The 22,180-nt window shown below is 39.7% G+C and overlaps 1 protein-coding gene across 1 annotated transcript in view; it reads left to right on the top strand.

Annotated features, from left to right (window-relative positions):
• The window catches only part of CUL2 (cullin 2), an 81,458-nt gene extending 59,278 nt beyond the window's left edge, over window positions 1-22,180 (top strand). The window contains exon 22 of the mRNA XM_079301259.1: window positions 22,029-22,180. The gene's annotated coding sequence lies outside the window, so the exon portion shown is untranslated. The remainder of the gene's footprint in view (window positions 1-22,028) is intronic.

Below are 22,180 nucleotides of genomic sequence, written 5' to 3' on the forward strand. Positions count from 1 at the left end.
ACCCACTTCTGTGTGGTGCAACCCATGGAAGTAGGAATCTTGTCCATTGTGGTTTCATGACCCAGCCCTCCTCTTATTCCCAGCTGAGATATTGAAATAACAGACGATGTAAAAGCAGTCAGAAAAACCAGTTCCTGATTGTCTTATGATCATCTTTCTTTTCCCTACGCTAATCACGACTTTCACTAATCTTCTTATCAGTCTCTGACTATTACTGAAATTTGAGAATCAAAACTAAGCTGCTGCTGTTGGCATCTCTGCTGTCAACTTTGTTTCAGGAGTCTAAAACTAGGTGTGATCTTTGTCTTCTTGCTGCTCTTGAAGGTGTACACCAATAATGTATCCATTAATTTGGTGGACATGTACAAATTTCCTTATTTTCTTTGTGACCATACTACCAAAATCTTTATCTGAGCACCTTAAGTTCTGTAACCTTTCTCCCCTCAGGATGGAGTTATGTCTGACTGCTAAGTTAGTCTTACATCTCTTCAGCACCAAAATGGAGAAGTTTTTGCCCTACGTGCTCCCACCTTGATTCCTTCCCCTTCCTTAAACCATTCTGCCACCTGCCAGACACTGGGTTCAGCCTGACAGAAACTCTCTACTGCTTGTTGCTGGATTAGTTTTCTGCTGGTTTAGTGAGTTGAATATTCTGAGCATGGGGTCCAACAAGCACTAGAGCCAAGGCAAAGCAAGGGACAGCAGCAAGGAATGAGAATGTGCAAACTGGAAGAATGTTTTGAGACTGAGGATTAGGAGCCCAGCTAGAACTCTGCTGTTGAACTTTTTCTTCAACCTCCACTGGCTGATGGAGGCCTTGCACAGTCCTTATAGTGTGTAGTTTCTCAGCTTGGCTCCTTGCCTCTCATTTTGGACACATTCCTTCTTAATGTTTCTTTCTCATTTCAGCATACAAAGTTTAAGATTCTTGTCTTCACCTTGAATGCCTTCACAGTTCTGCTCCTCTCTTTATCTTCTCCTGTCCTAACCCATAACCTTTATTTTATCAATGATACTTGCATTTTCCACCCACTTGCCTTTTTTTTTTTTTTTTAATATAGAGATGTGTTTATGTGTGTATATATATAAATATATACACACATTTGTTTCATATTTGCCTATATATGCAAAGATGCCTCCCCCAGTTCATCAGCAAGATGAAAACCCTCTTCCCAAAATATGCATCTTTATATGAAAACAATTAATAACCATAATGTAGGACAAATGAAAGAAGCTACTTTTTATGGTTTAGATGGGTAAGGAGAGTAATGATTCTTAAGTTTAAATGCTCAGTCATTCTCCTCCAATCTCTTTTATCTTAAAGAGTCAATTTTGTGCAACAAGGTTTGTGTATTGCATTTATTTTTGGGGCCCATTACACAGTAGGGACCTGACTCTGATGCTTGCACCCAAGCAGAAATATTTCATAACAACAAATACAAGTGAAAGAAGTCAAATAAAATGACATCTGTCTTCAATGCTTGAAAACAGAAAATCATTGAAAGTATTTTTTTTAAGTTTGTCTTTTCTGAAAAATTATTTTGCATTTTATTGGTTTTGGGTTGTTCTTTTATGCCTAACCTAGGCAGCAGCAACAGCCTGTGATGGCAGCAGTGCAGGCATTCCCATCAGACAAGTTTTCAAAATAGAACTGCCACAGGAATTCCAGCTGTCACCCTCCTCACAATGTGGCCTTTGTTGGCGATGCTCTGGAGAGTATCTCCAGCTTCTCATTTAGGAGAGGTGGTGGTTGTCAAAGAAACCCCTCACTGATGCCTGTTCCAGTACTTGTTATATAAAATACATTTTTCAGTGCATATCATAGATCAAAGCATGGATAGTTGTAAAAAATTTTGAAAGTAATTTTGTCAGGAATTTTGAAAAGAAGCAGTAGAGCTACAAAAGCAAAGATGGGCAGCATTCAGATAAATTCAGATTTGATCTGGCCTTCATGAGGGATACAGCAGCAGAAATAAGGACAGAAGTTGAAGTGTGGAAGCTTCCATTCAGTGCTCATCTCTGAGGCTGTCAGTGCTTTTGAGTAGGGACTGAGTCACCTTAATAGGTTGGCTAAATTCCATAGCTGTCTTTTGTACACCCCAGTGTACTGTAGTATGCACTATCTAGCAGCAGGGGTCTTTTGTACGACTTTCACTGGGTAATTGAGTGTGTGGGGGGTCAAATATTTCAGAATATCCATCAGCTTCTTTCCCTGAATTAGGTAGGAATAGAGTGCCAGCAGGCAGCTGCCCAGCTGGGACTCTGTGTTCCCTTCTCTCTGAAACCCCACTGATAGAGCCCACTATTTATTTTCTGGTGCCTGTGCAATGTACTTTTTATTTTTCACTATTTTATACCATTTATGTTGTAACTCTGGTAACTAGGCTTGTAAAAGAAGGAAGGTTTTTAACTGCAAGAAATATGTGTGAATAGATCAACTGATATAAAATGTGGTCAAGCTTTCCAGTTTGTGTGCATTTCAGGATGTCTGATGCAGATAACACTGGAAAGCCATTATTTCCAGGCTGCTGATATATCTGTTGAAGCAGCAGATCTAGGAATCCTTCACCCTTCTAGAGCTTTTCACTCCTCACCCCATCCCTGCATTCTGTCCCCTCAGAATGGGACTATACTGTAAAGCCAGTGAAGTTCTGCAAGTCATTTTGAAGTATCCGAACAAAAGAAAAAGTAATCTGTAATTATTTTAATGAATTAGTCCATTTGTTGGAGAAGTGATGTTACCAGAGAGTTTCAGTACCAAGGGAGTTGACAGATTGAAATTAAGAAAAAGCATTTGCAGCACAGGAACAGGGCAGAAGGAGATGAGATGCTGAGAGAATTGCAATGAACATAAACTTGATGTCCCTATTTATTCTGTACTATTCAATACTACATCATATTACAGTCATATTTAAACCTAAATGTTTTGCAAATGACCTTTCAGAGTTCAGAGTCAGATGTGAGAAGAAATTACTGTTTTGCAACATGTCTTGGGGAGGGGTAAATGATAACCCTGCTTTTTAATTCTCATGAGTTTGTTTTAGTATATAGAGGTTGACAGATTTCACCCTGTATGTTCTCCAAGGACCTCTGGCATGCTGCACAATGTGCATCACATGCTGGCTGTAAAATCTGATGGCTGAGGAGTTAAGAGTATTTCTTGTAGACCTTCTGGGGGTAGGCTGGTAGCTTTTACATTTCTGATTCTGGCAAGATGTGGTTTTCCCTGTATGAAAGATTGAGTGTTTACTTGAAAGCTCTGAGATTAGATTCTGGAGAAAGATCTGTTGAGGATGCCTTTCTACCCTAATAGGCTGTATTTCTCTTCCATGTGATTGCCAGTTTGAGGCAATATGAGACAAGCAGAAGTGTCTTGTTAATGGAAGTTTTCTTATTGTATGTGGTGTTTGCTAGAGAATGAGCCTAATTACTTCTTATATTTCTCATGTTCTGACGTGAAGGTAGCATTTATGCCTATCAGCCTTAGTGGCATTTAAGCCAAAGTACTGGTATAAGATGATGTGAAAAGTAGAAGCTGAAGTTTATAATATTTTTTTTTCTTCAAAATTTTTTCTTCCTCCAATTCTGCCTCCTCAGTGTAGGGGTAGTTATCTAAAACATTTCTAAAATTGAGACCTTCACAGCTGTACAAATTGTGCAGCAACCAACTGTTTCAGGTGTCCAGAAAGGAAAGCTTATTCAAGAGCAGGGGCTTTTTTCAGAGCTAAAAAAAAGACATATTTAAAATTCTTTTGACCCTGCATCATAGCATGAGCAGCTGTCACCACATCTGACTAGGAGCCTGAAGGACTAGAAGGAAAAAACTTTGTTCACTGCAGAAAGAAAAGTTCTTGTAGTAGTTTTAAACCATTGTGCCTGGTGGTGAGGTCCTTTCCTAATTCCTCTTCACCCCCTTGAGCTTTATGTCATCCCCAGCTCTCACCTTGTCTATAAAATTTTCTGCCTTCATGGTTTCCTTAATTTTATCAAGATAATTTTGTTTTTCTAAAATGCCTTCTCCCAGCACATATTTACAGAGCTCCAGCCCTGTCTGCATTAAGAGCTCGGACCCCCTCATATCAACCTGTGGAAAACTAATATGAAGAGAAGCAATTTGAAATAATAATCATAGTGCACAGAAGGTTGCTCTATTAAATGTGGCATGTGCATCCTTTCAAAGGGGTTTTAAACTTCATTAAGTAGAATCTATTAATATGAGATGCATATTGCAAGTAAAAGTAGGTCTTGCAGCATGAAAGAAAGCCCTAGCAGCTCAAGCAAGTGGTTAAAGCATGGTAGAGCAGTAAGAAACACATGTATTATTTTGAAAAACATAGTAAAGCAAACCATCTAACTAGATTAAATCCTTATGCCTTCTTTAAAGCATGTAGCAAAAATAGCTATGATTCTCTGCCTCTAGTTTTCAAATTTCAAGAAATAGCAAGTTAGAAGGAGGGACTATTAAGTACATACAAGACAAGGAATTATAGGCTTGAGAGGGAGAAAGTCTGATTCCACACTGTTGTGTGTGATGCTGTTTTCTTAGTTTGTTTCTTATGAGCTAGCATTGACAGTCTGTATTTCCTTCCACATACTTTGCTGATAATGCTGGTGGATTTATGTTGGGGAAGAATTTCACTGACTGCACAGTAAGAATATTTCCTTGACATTTTTGATTAAGCTTTAGCAAAAGCATTTTAAATTTAAACTTCCATCTCAGAGGCTACTGCTGATTCTGCAGCTGAATTCAGAGAATGAAACTGGCTTGATAAGAATGGACCAAATTCAAAGTGAGTCAGTTTTAATTGCTAAGTAAAATAAAATGTGAAACATAAAGAATTTAGACAAACTATAAGTATCTCAAGATTAAAAATTGTCTTTTAGTACTGTAGTTATGAGATGTTAGCATTAATAACAATTTCAGTTAGTAGTCTCATTAATAGTAGCACAAGATGCTGCTATTAATATTTTAAAATATTTATTGCATTTTTTAATAGTTGTCTAGTGCTTTGGGCAGTGTCTCTATTGTATTTGTATTTGTATTTAATAATACACATATTTAAAAACAGTAATTCCATATTGTGCCACATTATTGACATTTTCTTCTCTCTGACTTATGTTACTAAAGATGCATAGACGCAGTGGTCACATTCAAACCTTACAGAGATTGAGGCAGACTTCCTGCCAATGCAACATGGTATTTTAGGCTGAGTGAAGCCTTTCAGGAGAGAATCACTGAATAATTGATCTGCCTGTGTGTCTCAGTGACCCGTCACGCTCCAGTTCACCTGTCTGTGCTCGGCTGGATCCACTGTGAGATGATGGCTGGAGCCAGCAGAGCCCGGAGGAGGCAGCAGCAGCACCTGTCTCAACATGGACAGGTGCTGAAGCTCTCCTTGCTCCACCAGGATCCTTGGACACAGGTCCTGGGATCACATTGCTAGAGGCAGGAAAGCTCTTTTCATAGATCTACATCTACCTCTTTTGTTTTCTTATTTTAATAGCAAACGAAACAACTCTTGTTTAATCAAAGCATGAGGCTCATGTAACAAACTAGCCAGCAGTTTGTTTTAGTATCTCACCTATGTCTGCACAAGCATTTAGAAGTTATTTCTTGTGTTTTTAAACTGTGAGGGGGGTCTCGTGCTGCTCTCCAAGCAGCAGCTGGCCTGTCAAAGCAGCAGGCAGCAGCAAAACTCAGCCTGGTGAGGCGTTGCAAGCAGTTTTCCTGCTGTTGCTGTGTTCACCAGGGTCATTCCATGGGGTCTGTTTCTGGAATGCAGGATGACGACAGTGCTTATTCACCACTGTAGAGTATATTTGTAACATAGTTGAAGGGAGCAGCTGGTTCTTGCTGAGGTCCCTGTAAAATTTATTGGCAAGAGAGTAGCTGTGGAAAGCAAGTTTCATGCAGAAGTTTTGTTTCAAAGACTCCATAGGTGACTGTGATATTTCCTGTAGAAAGAAATATTTAGGAAAATATTTGTGTCCATATAAAATATTGTGTTAATATCATATTACTGTAGATTTTCCCTGTTTATTTTAACCAAATAATGGGTTGTCCTCGGAGATTAATCAAAATGATTATATCTGAGATATTTGAGGATCAGTACTGCGTCTCCTGCCATGAAAGGGCGACATGGAGTTCACTTAGCAGCAGCACCAGATCAACCTCTGTCCTTCCTTCAGCTGTGTCTTTCAGTTGTGTCTTCATACTGAGATGTCAGACTTGGGGTAGAAGCCACAAGAGATGCTTAGTGTAGCTGGGGCAGCTGGAACTGGTCACTGGAACCCTCACATTGGGGCTGCATTTGTGTTTTATAACAGCAGTGGTAGCTTGACAAGAAAACACAAGTTCTTTGTAGGGAGGACATAGCATAGAAGTGATAATGCAGCACAATAATTACTTGGCATTGAATTATTAAAAAGTGGGTTCTGGACACATCTATGCAGGTTTTTTTGTAAATCATAATGAGTTGTCAACCACATTTAAAGGTCTGTCCTTCAGAAGAAGTTTTTCAGAGCAAACATTTGCCAAGAGCTGGGCAGCTCAGTGCAAAACTGTAAGGTTACACAGACACACAAAAACCCCTCAAAATCCAAACCCCCAAACCAACAGACAAAATTTGTGCTTACAGTATCTGTGATTAATTTGATTCCAATATCAAATCACAAGAGATTGCCCTCAGAGCAGGCTCTTGTGATTCTTACAGTGGGTAATTTGTGCAGCCTCAGTGAGTGCTTCCATCCCAATCTGCAACTGTTGGTGAAGTGACTTTGAGGAAAAACATAAAGCAGTGCATATAAGCCATGTAATTTCTAATTATATATTTTAGGGCTTTTCAAGCAGATTCATTAATTGGGAAAGACAAAATAAGTTTCCTAATTGGGAAGTTCCTGGTCTTGCTGTTTACAAATGTATCACTGTAGCTACCAGCTATACCTTATATAGCATACTCTCAATGGGCTGTCCCAAGACACTGTGAAATTACTTAATGCTTCTTCAGGAAAGAGATATTAGAGAAGGAAATATAGACATTTTGGTTTGGAGTTGAAATGAGTTCAAGTTAATGGAAAAAAATGAAAGATTAAACCATAAGACTATAAATTATTGCTCAGTTGAGCTGAGTGAAGCATCAAATCTAAGCAGCAGAAATGTTGGTCTGTGTCACTCTGTTTTCTACATGGTATGTATAACTTTGTCATCTGGGGGTGATGTATAGAGGGGGTGGATGGGGAGAGGATTTCAGCAGCAGCCAAGGATGGGCAGGGTCAGGCTAATGGAGGAGCTGGGCATGGAAGGGCAGTGCAGCATTCTGAGAATAATGCAAGTTCTTTGAAGGGCAGCTTTTACATAAGCAAAAGGGGGTAGGGGATGAATTTTTATCTGCTGTGGCTTTATGGGCAAAAAATCCCCAAATTCATCAAACAATAACTACCAGAGCATTAGAGATGTGAAACTGAGAAATCTGTCAGTTCTAATGGGGTTCTGCAGATATACGTATTGTCACTGTGCTCACAGTCTGGCTGCAAACCTGCCTGAAATTACATTAACTAATTAAGAATTTTGTTTCAGATTGTATTGATTCGTGATATTTGTACTACTATGTGGAATTTGGAGTTTATTTCCAGTTGGTGAGGGGGAGACAAGCTTAATTTATTTAGCAGCCCATGAAGTGCATAATCAATACCCAGGTCCTTAGTTTTATTACTTTGGGGGATTTTTTAAATATTTGCATATTTTATATTTTTATATCTATTTATGTATATATATTATATTTTCATATATATTTTTATATATGCTATATATATTCTATATTAACTTAGTTTCATTACTTTTATTGAAAAGTAAAATATACTACATAAATTTGTGATACTATTTTATGTTTATGGAAATAATATCTAAAATTATGTTATCTGGAAGACACTAGGGATGAAACAACAGGAGGAGGTTCCTTTTGACAGCCTCAGTATTTGTCCTCCCAGTCCTCTGGTCAATATGGACTTTTGTTGCCTTTCTTAAGTTCTAAGTAAATAGTTTCAGTCTTTTTCCATTTTGGCCTTTTTACTGCCTTTTTTGCTTTTCCCAGAATACTCCCACAAAGCCATAGGCTTCATCTTTCTACAGTGTTCCTTACCACCACCTACATTGTTAAAAATCCAAACAGTGCATCAACCACCTGATGAAGTACTTTTCTCATTTTGGCTAGCTTGTTCCTAAAAGGAACTTAGCAATTTCTTGTTTTTATTCTGAAAAAAGACAACTGTAGTGTCCATGCTCTGCTTCTGCCAGGATTTTTTTAAGCCTTCACAGTATTAACAAAAAGCTATAATTTTTAAAAAGAAGTTGCTGAGAAATTTTTTGGTCAGTGATAATCAGACATTCTGTGCTTGTCAGGACAGATGCAGCAAAGAATACCTGGAACCTGTGTATTCCCAGCCTTCCAAGTGCCTTCATTTTCTCTGCTTCCAGTTCCAAGTTCCAGCAGAGTGGGGCTGGGGAGAGCTTTGGCAGCTCCTGGGCACTGTCCTGGCCTTGGGCTGCCAGAGTGTCCACCCAAGCTGTTCTTGTTGCTTTTAAACCAATACTGATGGGGCTTGTTAGTCCACTCCAAATTTCTCCCAGTGTCCACTATTGCCACTGGTTCTGAATACATGAGACTATTATAAAGACACAGTCCTGTCCAATTCAAAGGAGGTTTTGGTGGAAAAACAGTCAAAGGTTGTCATTTATCACCCCTAAGGCCCTTGCCATATGTTTGTATGCCAGCAGAAGCTCCTTGCTGTGTGGCTGGGAAATTGCTATGTCCTGGTCTGCCTTGGGAGTGCAGGGCTGCATAGAAAAAAAGGGAAAACATGCAACTTTATAGGAAAAATAAGAAAATTAATAATAAAAAGTAGGAGCACAGAAAGTCTTGAGATGATGGAGTATTTTTGTGTTTCTTTAAATTCTTTTAAAAGAGTATGACTTGCAGCAGAGTGTGCAGTAAGGTGTGATAAGTAAAAGTGACAGAGGACACATTAGATCTTGCTGTATGGCACAGAGTGGGGAAACCATCTTTTAGAAGATCTCAAGGTGAGATGAGATATTAGTAGCATGATGGAACTCTTTCTGGTAATAAAATCTGCAAAGGAGAAAATCTTTTTAAGAAAGCCCATTTGCTGAAATGGAAAACAGGCTGTAGACAGGGTGATGATACATGAGAAACAGTAAGAAAGAAAACCCAGCTGGGTAAAGAAACCACCTGACCATCTGCACCAAGAAAAATGTGCATATGGCATCCTCTTTTAGAGAAAAATCCCTGCAGAAAGGTAGGACTTGCCATTAGTTTCAGAAAAATATTTGTTTCAGTCTGATTTTAAAACTTATAAAACTTTAAAAACTTTTATATATAACAAATCATTGATGTTCAGCCAGGGTCTGCCTGAGGTTTTATAAAGTATAGACAATGTTAGAAAATTTTAGACAGTCAGCTCAGAAGACAAGAGCTGCTTCATTTTATGCTTTCATTTCATTAGGAGATAATTTCAGTATCTGCTTTTATGCAACAGGAAGGCACGGGATATCCCCCTTGCCCTGAGGTAGCTGAGATATTCTGGTAGCACCAAGCTTTTGTCCCAGCATCTGGTGGCAGTGAGGCTGTCACTGTGTCATGTGCTTGTACTTTGCTGATGGGTGGAGCTGGAAGCGTTGCTCTCACAGAGAAAACCAGGGGGCTTGGAAAATGTGATTTGCAATTCCCCTTCACTGTAGCTCTTCTAATTACTGGGATTTGGGATGTGCTGCAGTAACCCAGCATGTTCCTAAAATGTCCCATTGCAAACAAATACATTGTTATACACTGGCCCAGTTCCTTTATTTTCCTCCATGTGTTTGACAGTATTTTCTTGAATCCAAGACAGCCTTATGCTCATAGATTAAACTTTAGTGTCCTGAGACAGAAACACGAACTTTGACAAAGGGCTGAATAAGAAAACAGCCAAGGATTTCACCTCTGGGGCCCTTGAGCAGAAGGTCACTGGCTGATACTTGGGAAGAGATGTCTATGTGCAGTGTTAGCTGGGAGGTTTGTATGTATAAATAATGTAGTAACTGTGACTATGCCCTCTTTACTGTGATTTTTCCAGTGTTTTATGGACACATATCCAGCCTCTTAATCAAATCACTTTAACGGACTAAAGAAAATGAGTGTGACAGTGCAGAGTTTGGTGATGAGAATGACAAGTAGATGGGCTAATTCTGATTAGCCTGGAGGTTTTAAGTCTGCACTAGACATTTCATTTTATCCTCTAGCACTGGAGAATCTGGAAACATAGAAACATGTAATATTACATCAGTCACATAAATATTTAATGTGGTGCTGGAAGCTGTGAAGAAACGCCATGTGGAGATTCACACCAGAAATGCTCTGTCTTCTGTAGTCTTCCCAAAAAACATCTGCTCCTAGTTCTGAGATTACAGTAGTGAGCTAGATGGACCATGATTCTTGACACAGTATGGCAGATTTTATGTCCTTATACATAAGTGTTGGCTTAGTCTGGCTTGTGGCAGTGGTGTATTTCCAAAGTGCTTATGAATTAACAAAGGAGGAGTGAGCAAAACGTGTATTGGAGGATGAGGATCCAGCATAAATTGCTATTTAATTGTTAATGGAAAGGATGTGTGCAACAAATTCATGAATATTACTTGGTAGTCAAAGATGTCTTTTGACTGAGAAATATTATTTTACTATTTATTGTACTTGAATCTCGGTGGTATTCATAGAATCATATATCATGTGTTCTTTTAGCCTGGACCACACTTTGCTTGCATTCCTGGTATTAACCTGGGAAGCAAGGATTCTAATTGCAGTACAGACATAGAGATGGTGCTGCTGGGAACAGAATTGCACCCAGAGTTACTTTTGAATTGGCAGGCTTAGAACTAGTAACATACTAGATCACAGCCATTGACGAAATTCAGCTGATGAAAAAGATGCTCAGCTTAGATAAGTGTTCTAAATACAGAAACATAACTGTCAGCATATGCACTTATCTGTAATATTTAGTAGTTCCAAAAGCTTATACTACTTTATTAAAGCAAAAATGTCAACTTATGTTATGGCTTGCTAGCCAGTGTGCTGACCAGTTTTTCAGAATTTCCTGTGTACTTTTTATTTCCCCAGGAAATAAAAGAGGGCAAAATTTATCTGAAGTGCTATCATTCAACTTACATTAAAACATGTAATTTAATACAATATAGCTGTGCTGTTTCTCCACAAAGTTATTTGCTCCTGGAAAGGCTCTTCTTTGGGATGAATGTCATGTAGGAATTTTGGTTCTGAGTACTGTTGATTCTTGTTACCTGCTTCTCCTGACCGAGTCAGGGAGATAGAGCAGAGATACTCGGAACTGCTCAGGGAGATGCCTTCCCAGGATACTGCTCCTGAGCACCTTTTGGGTTTACAGCACTGAGACATTCCCATTCAGAAATTCAGAAAATAACCTCAAGATTAGAGTGATAGGAAAGTGATCCTCATGTCACCTTTCCAATCTCTGACTTGCACTGTCCCGTTGTGCTACGCCCAGCAAGCTGGCCCACTGCTCTGCTTTGGAAAAAGCGTGGTTACAAGTTGGGGCAGGTTAGTTTAGGCAACACTTACTTTGAGAAGTCATTGCCTTCAGACGCCCATGCACACACCTACTGCTTTGTCCATAAATAATTATATGTACATTAGATTACTCTGAGTCCTAATTATGACATACATTCAGTAAATTTGAATGAAATTGTGTGTCCATGTTATATTTGGAAATGGGCTTGGTTTTTTTTAAAGTTTAAAAAAAAGACCTGAGAGAGGCTGATTTCACTGATAACTTCTACAGTTCTCTCTTTCATCCACCTGTTGTGTCTTCTTGTAACACTTACGTGGCAGGAATTATTTCTATAGACTTTGAAATGCACCCAGTGCAGCTGCTCATTGTGAGCCACAGACTCTACTGTCTGCAGGGCAGGAGGCAGCCAGTGAAGGGGCTGGCAGGAAAGCAGGGCACTTTATGAACCCTCCCTGTCTTGTATGCCAGCCATGCCTAGGAGACTCAGGGCCTTCCTATCACCTCTTCTTGTTTTTCCTACCTGGATAGTACATGCAGTGAGAAATATTCTGTATATTGCAAATAAGTCACAATACTTCCAGGAGTGGTGTCACACTGAGGAAAAAGTCATCCAGCTCTTACTGGTAATGGGATGATATCTTCCTTAAAATTCACATGGAGAAGGAGGCATTTTTGAGTCTAATAACTTAAATGAAAAGGCAGTGATCATGGATATTACAGGTCTTAAAATATCTCTGTCTCTGCCAGTGACTCACTCCATGGCCCTAAATACCCCCCAGACTTCAGCTTCCTCCTCTGTCAAAAGGGGAGATGAATACTTACTTGTGTTTAACTGCAGAGATGATGCAAGACTTAATTAGCTATGTTTGTTGAGAGCTCTGAAAATGTGGAAATGTCACTGCTTTTGATCATGTTGAATAGCTGTTGGCCTGGCTTGTCAGTGTGTTACCATCAGGCCCCTCTTCAGAAGTGAATGGGGCACGTGAAATCTCCTGGGTTTGTTTGCCTGCCTCGGTGCACAGCTGAAGCTTGGCTTTACATATCTAAGTAGGTGGACAGAAACTTGGTGGTTTCAGGAGGGAGGGTCACATCCCACCTGTTCCTGGGTGCACCAGTTCCAGGTTTCCTCTGGGGCCATGTTAGAGAAGGTGCTACCAGTGGCTGCCTCCTTAGCCTGAGGTTACATCTGCCTGCTCTACAACTATATTTTCTCTTCTGTTTTGTTAACACGACAGCTCATTGGTGGAGGCTATTAAGAAATTATGGCTCCTCTGGCAGGACTCTGGCAGCAGCTGTACCAGAAGAGAGCTGCTTAAACTTACAAAAAACAAATCAGAAAGAAACATCATCAGAGGAGAAAAATTTCCATGCCAGTGACCAGGACCTTTCAAAGCACGAGCTTTTCAAGCCTTTTTCTTTTTTTTTTTTCATATGAGGCTGTGCTCATTCAATTATCCATGGGTTCAGCTCATTCTGAGTTCTCTCTTCCTGGGACTCAACCCCTGGGGAAAGCCCTTGTTCAGGGCTGGAGGGCTAGGCAGGCTGCAGGAGGAGGAGGAATCTGTTCTGTGAGCTTGTGCTACCACGCTGCAGTGAAGTTTCACACACCCAGGCTGTAAAATGGTTCTCAATGAACTCTTAGGCTCAAATATGGGCAGTTCTTCCTAGAGATGTACAGGAAGGAAGTAACTAGAAACATGAGTTTTGGATACCACCATAGACCTTGGCATTTCTTCATACCTCTATTATACAAGAGCCTCTATACCATTTTTGTGCTCATATTTCAAATGGCTGATGCATTTCACATCCCATGCAGTTCATATATTGCCCACAGCTTTAGTGTTGTTCATTAATTCAAGGTTAAAGTCAGACTCCTTTGCAGAACAGGTGGAGTAACTCTGTGCAAGTCACAGAGGCTTTCAGTAGCTTTGTGTTTGTGGTCCGTGGATATCTGAGGTGCTACTGCAAAGAAGTAGCAGGTAAAAAACTCCCCACTTACTGTCAATAGGCTCTACACTTTTATGGAAGCATCTAAAGATCCATTTATAGTTGTTTGGGGTCCACACACTGAAAGGGACTGAAACCACTAAAATGTAAGTTCCCTTAAGAAAGGCAAATGGACTGTAGGTATCAAGCTATCAAGCACAGATGGCCCACAGAGAGAAACGCCCAAGCAAGATGAAATGGTTACAACCTAAAATTAATCCTTCTGGAGTTAACCTCATGTAATTTTGTGGTCATTGAATTACAGAATAGAAAGAAATGAGGAAAATGCCGGAGGCCAAAGTATGATTTTGGTGATAAGTGATATGGAAGTAATAATAAAAAAACCCCTTTGCTGTGCCCACCTAAATATAGGTTAAGAAAGAAACATTTATTACCTATTGCATACATTTTCACGAAGTTAAAAGTATACACACATAATTAATTGTCTTGGCGGTTTTATTTAAGTGACAGTAATGAGACTTGCAATTCTGTACCTTTCTTTTAAGTTGTATCAGCATGTCTGTACTTGAAAAATGTTAGTTAACAGGTTTGTTGGAAAATCTTGCTGTGATTGGCCAACTTTTTATAAGCTGCAGCCTGATCCAGGTTGAAGATACAGATAAATATTAACAACTCTCAGGTAGAAAATCAATATTGGCTTTATTCTGACACTCTGACTGGACTGCCACAGGCAGGTCATGCCATCCTTCCTACCCACCTCTAATATATATATATATAAATATATACACACACACACACACACACTTTCCCTCAGCAGCTGACAAAATGAAGACTTCATATGGTGACCTGGCAATTCCTCCAAGGTCCAAGGTGCAAGTGATATGTAGCACACATGAACATTCATCTTCCGACCTCTGTAAAACAGCAGAATGGTTTTTCTTTCACAGAACTCAATTTTATTTTTGCAAGAATGCAATGCCGTTGCTACTATCTCACTTCTCTCCTCCCCAGCAGGTCAACATTTATCTGCTGAAGATGAACTTTCCATTTCTACCATCCCCATATCACCCCAATACTCTCAGGCTGCCCTTGGCCCCCTCCCTGAGCTCTCTCACAGGCAGCAGTTGTAGTGGGCGGTCATTTTATTTCAAACTCCTCAAGCTGGGAAACTCTGCCAGAGTGAATCACTTTGCCTTCTTATTACTGCAGTTAGAAGCAAGCCAAAACTTGCCATTCATGAGGTAACTTTCATTTTGTTCCCCACATTGTTTCTTTGCCCTTGGCTTCCAGAGCTGAGGTTTTTTTCTCTTCTGCCAGCTCTGCTTGTATCCAAAAACAGGCTGAGTGAAGTAGTTACTAAAACTGTCTGAATTCAGGTTACTGCTAAGGATCTTTACTATTTGTGATTATCTCTCTTTTAAACATGCTGGACTCTTCTGGTTGACATGAACAGTCAAGTTCAGTGCTGTGGGTTATTTCACAGTCTGATGAGAAACTGGTGATGAAATCAGGTGTGTCTGTGGCACAGTCCTGTTTATTTATAATCAAAGCCTTGTTTTCCACTACTATAGGGTAGATCTTAAGCAGCAACAATTTTTCATATCTAAATCCTATTTCAGGCTCACTCAAGCCTGAAATACTATTTGTGAGGCTTTTTCTCAGGTCCATACATTCTTATATGCTGCTATTGCTTGCTCTCTCAGCTTTGTGAACTTCCAATCCCTCTTCATCCAACATTGCAAAATAATACTAAAGAAACTAGTCCTTTAACATTGGTCTCTACTTTGGGTAGAGATATATGGAATGGAAGTTGTGCATCATAAAGCAGAGTTGCAGCTCCTCTTCCTATTCAGCCCACTTGATTACAGATATTAACATGGTCAGATGGGAAATCATTGCATTTCTAGGGACAGGAGAGAGCAGGCAGGTAGGGCAGATAGTCCAAAACCTGTGTCCAAGTTGCTTTTGGCAAGAGAGGATTTTTGCCAGAGAGATGTCAAGAGGAAGAAGGAAACTGGTCCTGTAAGCCTCAGGGATCACTGTTGTTCTCTGGATTGCAGGAAGAAAAGCAGATGCTTGAGGTAATAGATTGGGGTTTTGGGCAGGCAGCTGTCTGGCTTCATTTTCTTGAGGACAGTGGTGCTTTACCAGGTGTCTTTCATCATCAGGTGAAATGCTTCTATAAAATGACTGCTGAGAGTATTTGCACTGGTGGAAGCTGGAAGTGTAAACTGGATTAGGCAGCTCCTGGAACAAAAGCTCTGGAGTCCAGAGGAACATCTGCCCCCAGGGATGTTCCTGGGAGGGCAGGACTACCTGGATGTATGAGTTACTCCTGGGTAGGCAGTGTAATCCTCAGAGCAGATATTCAAATATAAGTATGAGCCTGAGCCTCATGACAGTGAGCCAAATTTTCCTGCAGTGTGAAGGCAATCAGACTCATGATGGATCCATTCCACTCCACTGTGGATGCTACAGATCAGTTGAAGATGTGCTGTCTTATAAGGGTGCTGGACTGAAGGCATTGTCATGGGGACACCTTTACTGAAAATGACCACCCACACTCTCTGCTGTGGCTGAGGAAACTGGTAGCTCTGATAAGTCTTGTATTTCACATCAGTAAAGCTTTGACTGACAGTTCCAAACAGAGCTAATGGCTGGATGGTGTTCTTTGACCAGTGAAAGCTCAGTGCAAAAGCTAATAGATTATTTTTCTGCCCTTCAATAAAATCCCCAGAGTTTAATGATACAAAAATATACCGCATTTCATCTATTTGTTTAAAGTTTTCACTACAATTATCAAAATACTGTAGGGCAAGGCAAGAAATAAATTTTCAAATAACTATCCTGTCTCTGATTAGTAAGGTAACACAATATGCACTTTTCCCCAAGCCTTTCCAGAGTTTGAAAATACTAAAAGAGTGTATTTGTCTCCAAGAAAGTACAACAGAAGACTATACAGAGCTGAGTTTATACCCTCCAATGAGAAGTTAATGACATCCCTGGTTTGATGTATAAGAAAGCTTATTCATTTTTTTGCTTGTGGTACCAAAGATATATTGGATAATTTTGTGTGCATGGAAGTACTGACTCCACAGCAGAATAGGCAGACACCAGCAAAATGATGCTTTTAGTTCTTCTGCCTATACAGTACTGGTTCTGTGAAGAGAAAACTTGGCCTAGTCATTAGTGCTGCAAAACAAGTGTGCTAACAATTACTAAATCAACCCCCCTCCAGTCAAACCAGTAGTGTTTTGTTCCACTGAGTTAGAGTAGACATAAAGCACTACACAAACAAAATCTAGAGCAACATCTTCCATGTCTGATAAGTCTGGCACTTTTCACCATCACTAAAATTATCTCCAGCCTCCCACGCACTAAAACAGGGCTTTACAATTAGTTCCACAAGTGCCAGTGAGAAGAGTCTCCTAACCATGCCAACAACTACAGCTGAGTTTATCTGTCTGTATTTGCAGAGACAAGTGTTGGATCCTTCCTGCTTCCCCTTGGGCAGCCCCAGGGAAAGGCCTCACTCAGCCCATGTGTTGGGATATTTGGTTCTGTGTCCCTTCTGTGGGCACTGTGATTAAAAGGGAGCTTTACCTTTTCTTTAGAAGCTGAAGAAATTTGAGACCACAGAGGATTGTGGCTTGCTGCAGGGATGGCTATTTCTCAGTGCTGGTGATTAGTTGCAAGAAATATTTAGAGAGGTGAAAACTGCCCAAGGAGAAGAAGGCTGCATTTGAAAAGATGAACAGAAAGAGAAATCATGGTAGTGATGGGAGTCCAGAGCTGCAATGTTAGCAAAAAGAAGCTCCTGCAAGGGCTTTATATATACAGCTCTCACATCCCTCAGCTGGGATTGTGTATTTGTGTTTGCATTAGGGATGAAAAGATTTTTTTAGTAAGCAGCTGTGAATTATTGAATATATCATGGATCAGTATACATAAAGATGAAACAAAAATAGAAAAAGGAATATCAATATTGCATAAGCAATACAGAAAAGCTGAAAAAAATGTCAAAGGGAATTGGTGAAGTTATGATCTGATGAGACAGAGAAAAATGCAACTAGAAAAGGTTAGAAAAAGTCATAATGTCCTAAAAGCTTGAGACATTAAAAGAGACAAGAAAGTGTATTCAGTGCATAGTATTTAAAAATGCAAGAAGATGCCGTGAATACAAAGCTGTCCTGTAAACATGGGCAAAATATATTAAATATTTTCATGATGAACAGCAGGAATCCAAATTCACAGTCACCACAAGAGAAGAACAAGTTCAGGTAATTGCTATATGCAAAACAGGATGCCAGGCAGTATGGAGGAAGGAAGAGATCTACACCTAGTAGATGTTTCTTTTCTGAAAAAACCCCCAATCTTCAACAGGTGTATGAATAGAAGAATCTGACAGAAGATGGAGAAGATGAGATCAACCCAAAAAATTTCTCAGGAAAAAGTCACTCCCTGTATACAGAGAGTGTGCATAAATAACAGCTTTCTGATGGAGCTGTTATTTAATCAGTGGGCCTTGTGTCAGAGGTGTAATCCTAAGCAAATGTTAGGAGTTTAAGAACTGACCTGTGTCATGTAATGCATGTGCAGTCACATTGACTACCTTACCTTTACCAATTTCCCTGTGTACATGGCATTCAAATATGCCCATGTATAGGCATTTAAATCAGACATTTTACTGTGAATTTCAATGCTTATGTGACTGAGCTAAAAAACATCAAATTATCGGGTAAATTTGCATAATACACTTTTTCAATTTTTTGGTGCAACCTGAGTGCTTCGGGCTCTCTTGGTAGAGATTCAAGTATATGAAAATATGCAGAGACAGTTCTTTTCCAGAATTAACTCACCATTAAAAAAATACATTTATAGAACATTGTTAATAAGGAAAAAAAAATATTCACATATGTTGGTTGCAGTCAGGAAAAAATAAAGCACACCTAAGAGAAAAGGTGAAAGCAGAAGTCAAGTACACACTAAATATGCTAAAAAATCCTACTAGATCTAAACCAGGTTGAGATCTACGGATGCTAAGTGTTGAATATTTAGTGTTTCAGAAAATTTGAATGGATAGACTTGAATAGATGACCCTCAAGCATTGCTAACACCTTCTCTTTTGTCTGGCCATGCAAACCAAATGGTGTGCAAGACTCTGTCTTGGCCTGAGTGCCTGTCTGTAGTGGCTCCCTGCAGTGCTGAAAGATGCAGGGTGAAGTATCAGAGCTGTTAATCTTGGAAGACCAAACCAGACACCCTCACAGAAAGGACAGGCTCATGGGACAGGCAGCCCAAAGCTGTAAGTGGTGACTGCTCTACATCCTGCCATGGACAGGGACAAATCAGCAACACAAAAAGCAGCTCTTGAGCTGCTCCAGTTTAGTAGCCAGGGTTTTACTGTGCATTGGCTGCTTCAGGTGCCTTCAGCCACAGTGTGTGACACTGCTGTGATTCAGAGTGTGTCATCTGCCTGGGAGCAGGGGGAGAAATCCACAGGCAGGGTAAACTGTGCTTTTAGGTACCCATGTCCATCACAGCTGCACTTTGCAACTGTAAGAACTGAAAAACATGGGCTCCCTCCACATCCCTGCTCAGTACTTTAGACTTTGAAATATATTTCAGGTGGAAAAAAGAGAGAGAAAGCAACATTCATTGCATTCTTATTTCAAGCTGTGAGCTGCATAAGTATTGAATTCTGCAGGAAAAAGATGAAAAACTTTAGCACTGCTTGCAAGAAAGAAAACGTTTTTGCAAAACCCCACGTCAAAAAAAATCACCACGTTACCAGTTTAACAGCTTAAGCACAAATTGTTTCCCTGATAGAAAATAGTTGTTTCACCCCAGCAGATGTAAATGATTGAATTCTTACAGCAGCCTGTATGTAACTAAACTCTTTGTTGGCTTCCCTGTGTGCTGGTTTTGGCTGGGGTAGAGTTAATTTTCTTCATAGTAGTTGGTATGGGGCTGTGTTTTGTATTTGTGCTGGAAACAGGTAAAATTGTAATTTCTGTGTTGTGAGAAAGACAATTTTGGGTCCTTGAGAGCAATTATAGCTTCTTTGGTTATAATGCACTTGAATACAAGCATCAGTGTTTTATTTCCACTGCCCTTTTGTATGAAGCAGTATCCTGTACTAGTGATTCTCTGCACTTCAACTCATCAATCTGAGGCAAAATTAAAATTCTTAGTAATTTATTTGTAATAATTCTTTTTTTTTCAAAAGAGAAAATAAACTTTAGATAACTTACTGAAGTATATATAATGCACACTTATTCCATATGAAGGGAGACTTTTTAAACCTAGAATAAACTGAAATCCTAGAACAGATGACATGATAGATGGAGGTGCAGCATAGCTGGATTAGTGTGGAGCCACAGTGTGAATTTCTGGCAAATTAGAAGGCTCCTGAGTTGCTAATTCTGACTGCAGGAAGATTGGTAGAGCTAATCTTGTCCATCTGACCTATCTGTTTTGGTTTGGATGCATTAATTAATCTGCTTTAAATTCTTCTCTCAAATCTGAACACACAGCCCCTGCTGACAGTAGCAGGACCTGTGCTCAGGTGTGGTCCTGAAGACCATTCTGTAATTATAATGTGTGGGAAATCTTGGTTTTTAAAGACACTCCTAAGTGTTTCCTTGAGCCCTGGAATGTCAGTTTCTGAAGAGCCTTTTTGCCCAGTGAAACAAGATCAGACCTGAGTGAAGACTTCTTTTTGGCACTGAGCAGTGGCTGTCAAGCTGTTCTGCTGCTGCTCTCTGCAGAGACACTCCTGCAGTGTGCTCTAGTCTATGCATTACCATGGTCAAGTACAGATTAAAACCCAAAAGATGTTCTTATCAAGTGATTTTTTTGTCATTGCTTTCAGCTCTACTCACCTGTTGCACCTTGATAGGCCTGATATCCAACTCTGCCAGGGCTAGCTAGTTGCCTTTGTATTGGAGAAGACAGCTTGGCTTTGCTTACAGATTTGGAATCTTTGCAGATCAATTTAAGTTGTTGGGCTTCTTCTGTGAGGAATTAAAACATCCTTATGTTGTATAACACTGCACTGAGTGTAGGAAAACCTACACATATCCTGTCATAATCTTTTCAGTCCTGAATTAAATAGATGACTGGTGGCATGTCATAATCTGTCATGTATTTTAGCTCTTGGGGATTCTCCTATTTCATGTGAGTCTTCCTTTTTACTGATTTCAGCAGCTGCAAATACTTGTTAGCAAGACAACAAGCAGGGAAGGCAATAAAAGGATGTGAGATGGAAAGAGAAGTGGGACTGAGTATGGAAAAGAGAGTAAAATAGAGAAATATGAGGGGAAGAAAGATTTTGAGGTTAATGAAAGGAAAATAAGAGAAATCGTAGAGAGAAACAGATCATGTGCCAGCTATTTCTGATTTATTTTTTCTTATTTTTTTCTCCTCTAAGTCAATAACTATCTTAAAAGCAGTATTTGTATTTCAGCTGATTGCTTTTGCCCCATTCTTCTTTCAAGTACTTGCCCTGATCATAGCATGCATTTGGAAATTTTTGGAAGTCTTCAGTGACTAGTTCTGCAGCAGCCATGGAACTGACTGTGTGTATCCTGGTCACATTCCCTGCACGGAAATGTGTAACACATTCCCTGCTAGTTCTTCATGCTGTGACACTTGACTGCTGGCCTGTGCCCTAGAAAAGGCTTTCTGCAGGTGCTATGGGACTTTGCTCAGGAGCAAATATTTATGCAGGAGTGATAGCATGTGTTTGCATCAGGAGTGTGTTTAACTCCATGTGTAACAGAGATGAACGTGCTCCAACCACATGTCTGTATTTTATCCCTCTAAATTCCTGTGCAAATTGGAAAGTCTCTGCTGTAATATCCTTACCCCATGCAGACCTCCCTGTTACCATCAGCACAGAGGGAAGCTGAGCAAAGGATATATTTCCCTTCAAGCTTTATCAGTGTTTTCCTGCAAACATCAAGATAACATGTTTTGAAAGCCATGACACTATCCCATTCACTTTTAGTCCAACGAGGATGAGAACAGGGTGTGAAATTAAACAGAGATCCCTTCAGAGGAACACCAGCTGAGAAATACATTCTTAATATGTTTATAAACCACATGAATAATTTATTTGGTGGAATATATGTTCTATCATGTTTTGATAGGCCTTTTGACTAACATATCCTGTGGGTGTTCCTCTTCATGTCACAGGAAGGTATTTTTTCAGGAATGCTCATCAATAGATAAAACCTGATAGTGGCAAATAATTTGGCATAGCTTCTTTTCAGCAAATGAGTTCCTCTGGCAGTATCTGAATTTGTTCCAGCTCTGGCAAGTACTTGACAAATGATCCCAGTACTGTAGCTCTGTGTTGGTGTTGTTTATTCGTTATTTGGGTAAACTAGATAAAGCTGGAGGGCTTGATCCAAAGCCCACAGAAATCAGTGAAAGGACTTAATAAGCCTTTTTTAGTCACTGGAATTCTGTATTCTGTGTTTCAGAGTTTGTAAATCTGTGCCAAGAACTTCATCAATATCTGAAAAGCTGGAAGAAGAGCAAAGAGCAAACTTCTGGACAGGCAGAATGAAAAAAAAAAAAAAAAAAAAAGGAGAAGGAAAACATCCAATAAATTCTCTTCAGTAAAAAAATATCT

The sequence above is a fragment of the Erithacus rubecula genome (assembly GCF_903797595.1).
Source record: "Erithacus rubecula genome assembly, chromosome: 3".
NCBI lineage: Eukaryota > Metazoa > Chordata > Aves > Passeriformes > Muscicapidae > Erithacus > Erithacus rubecula.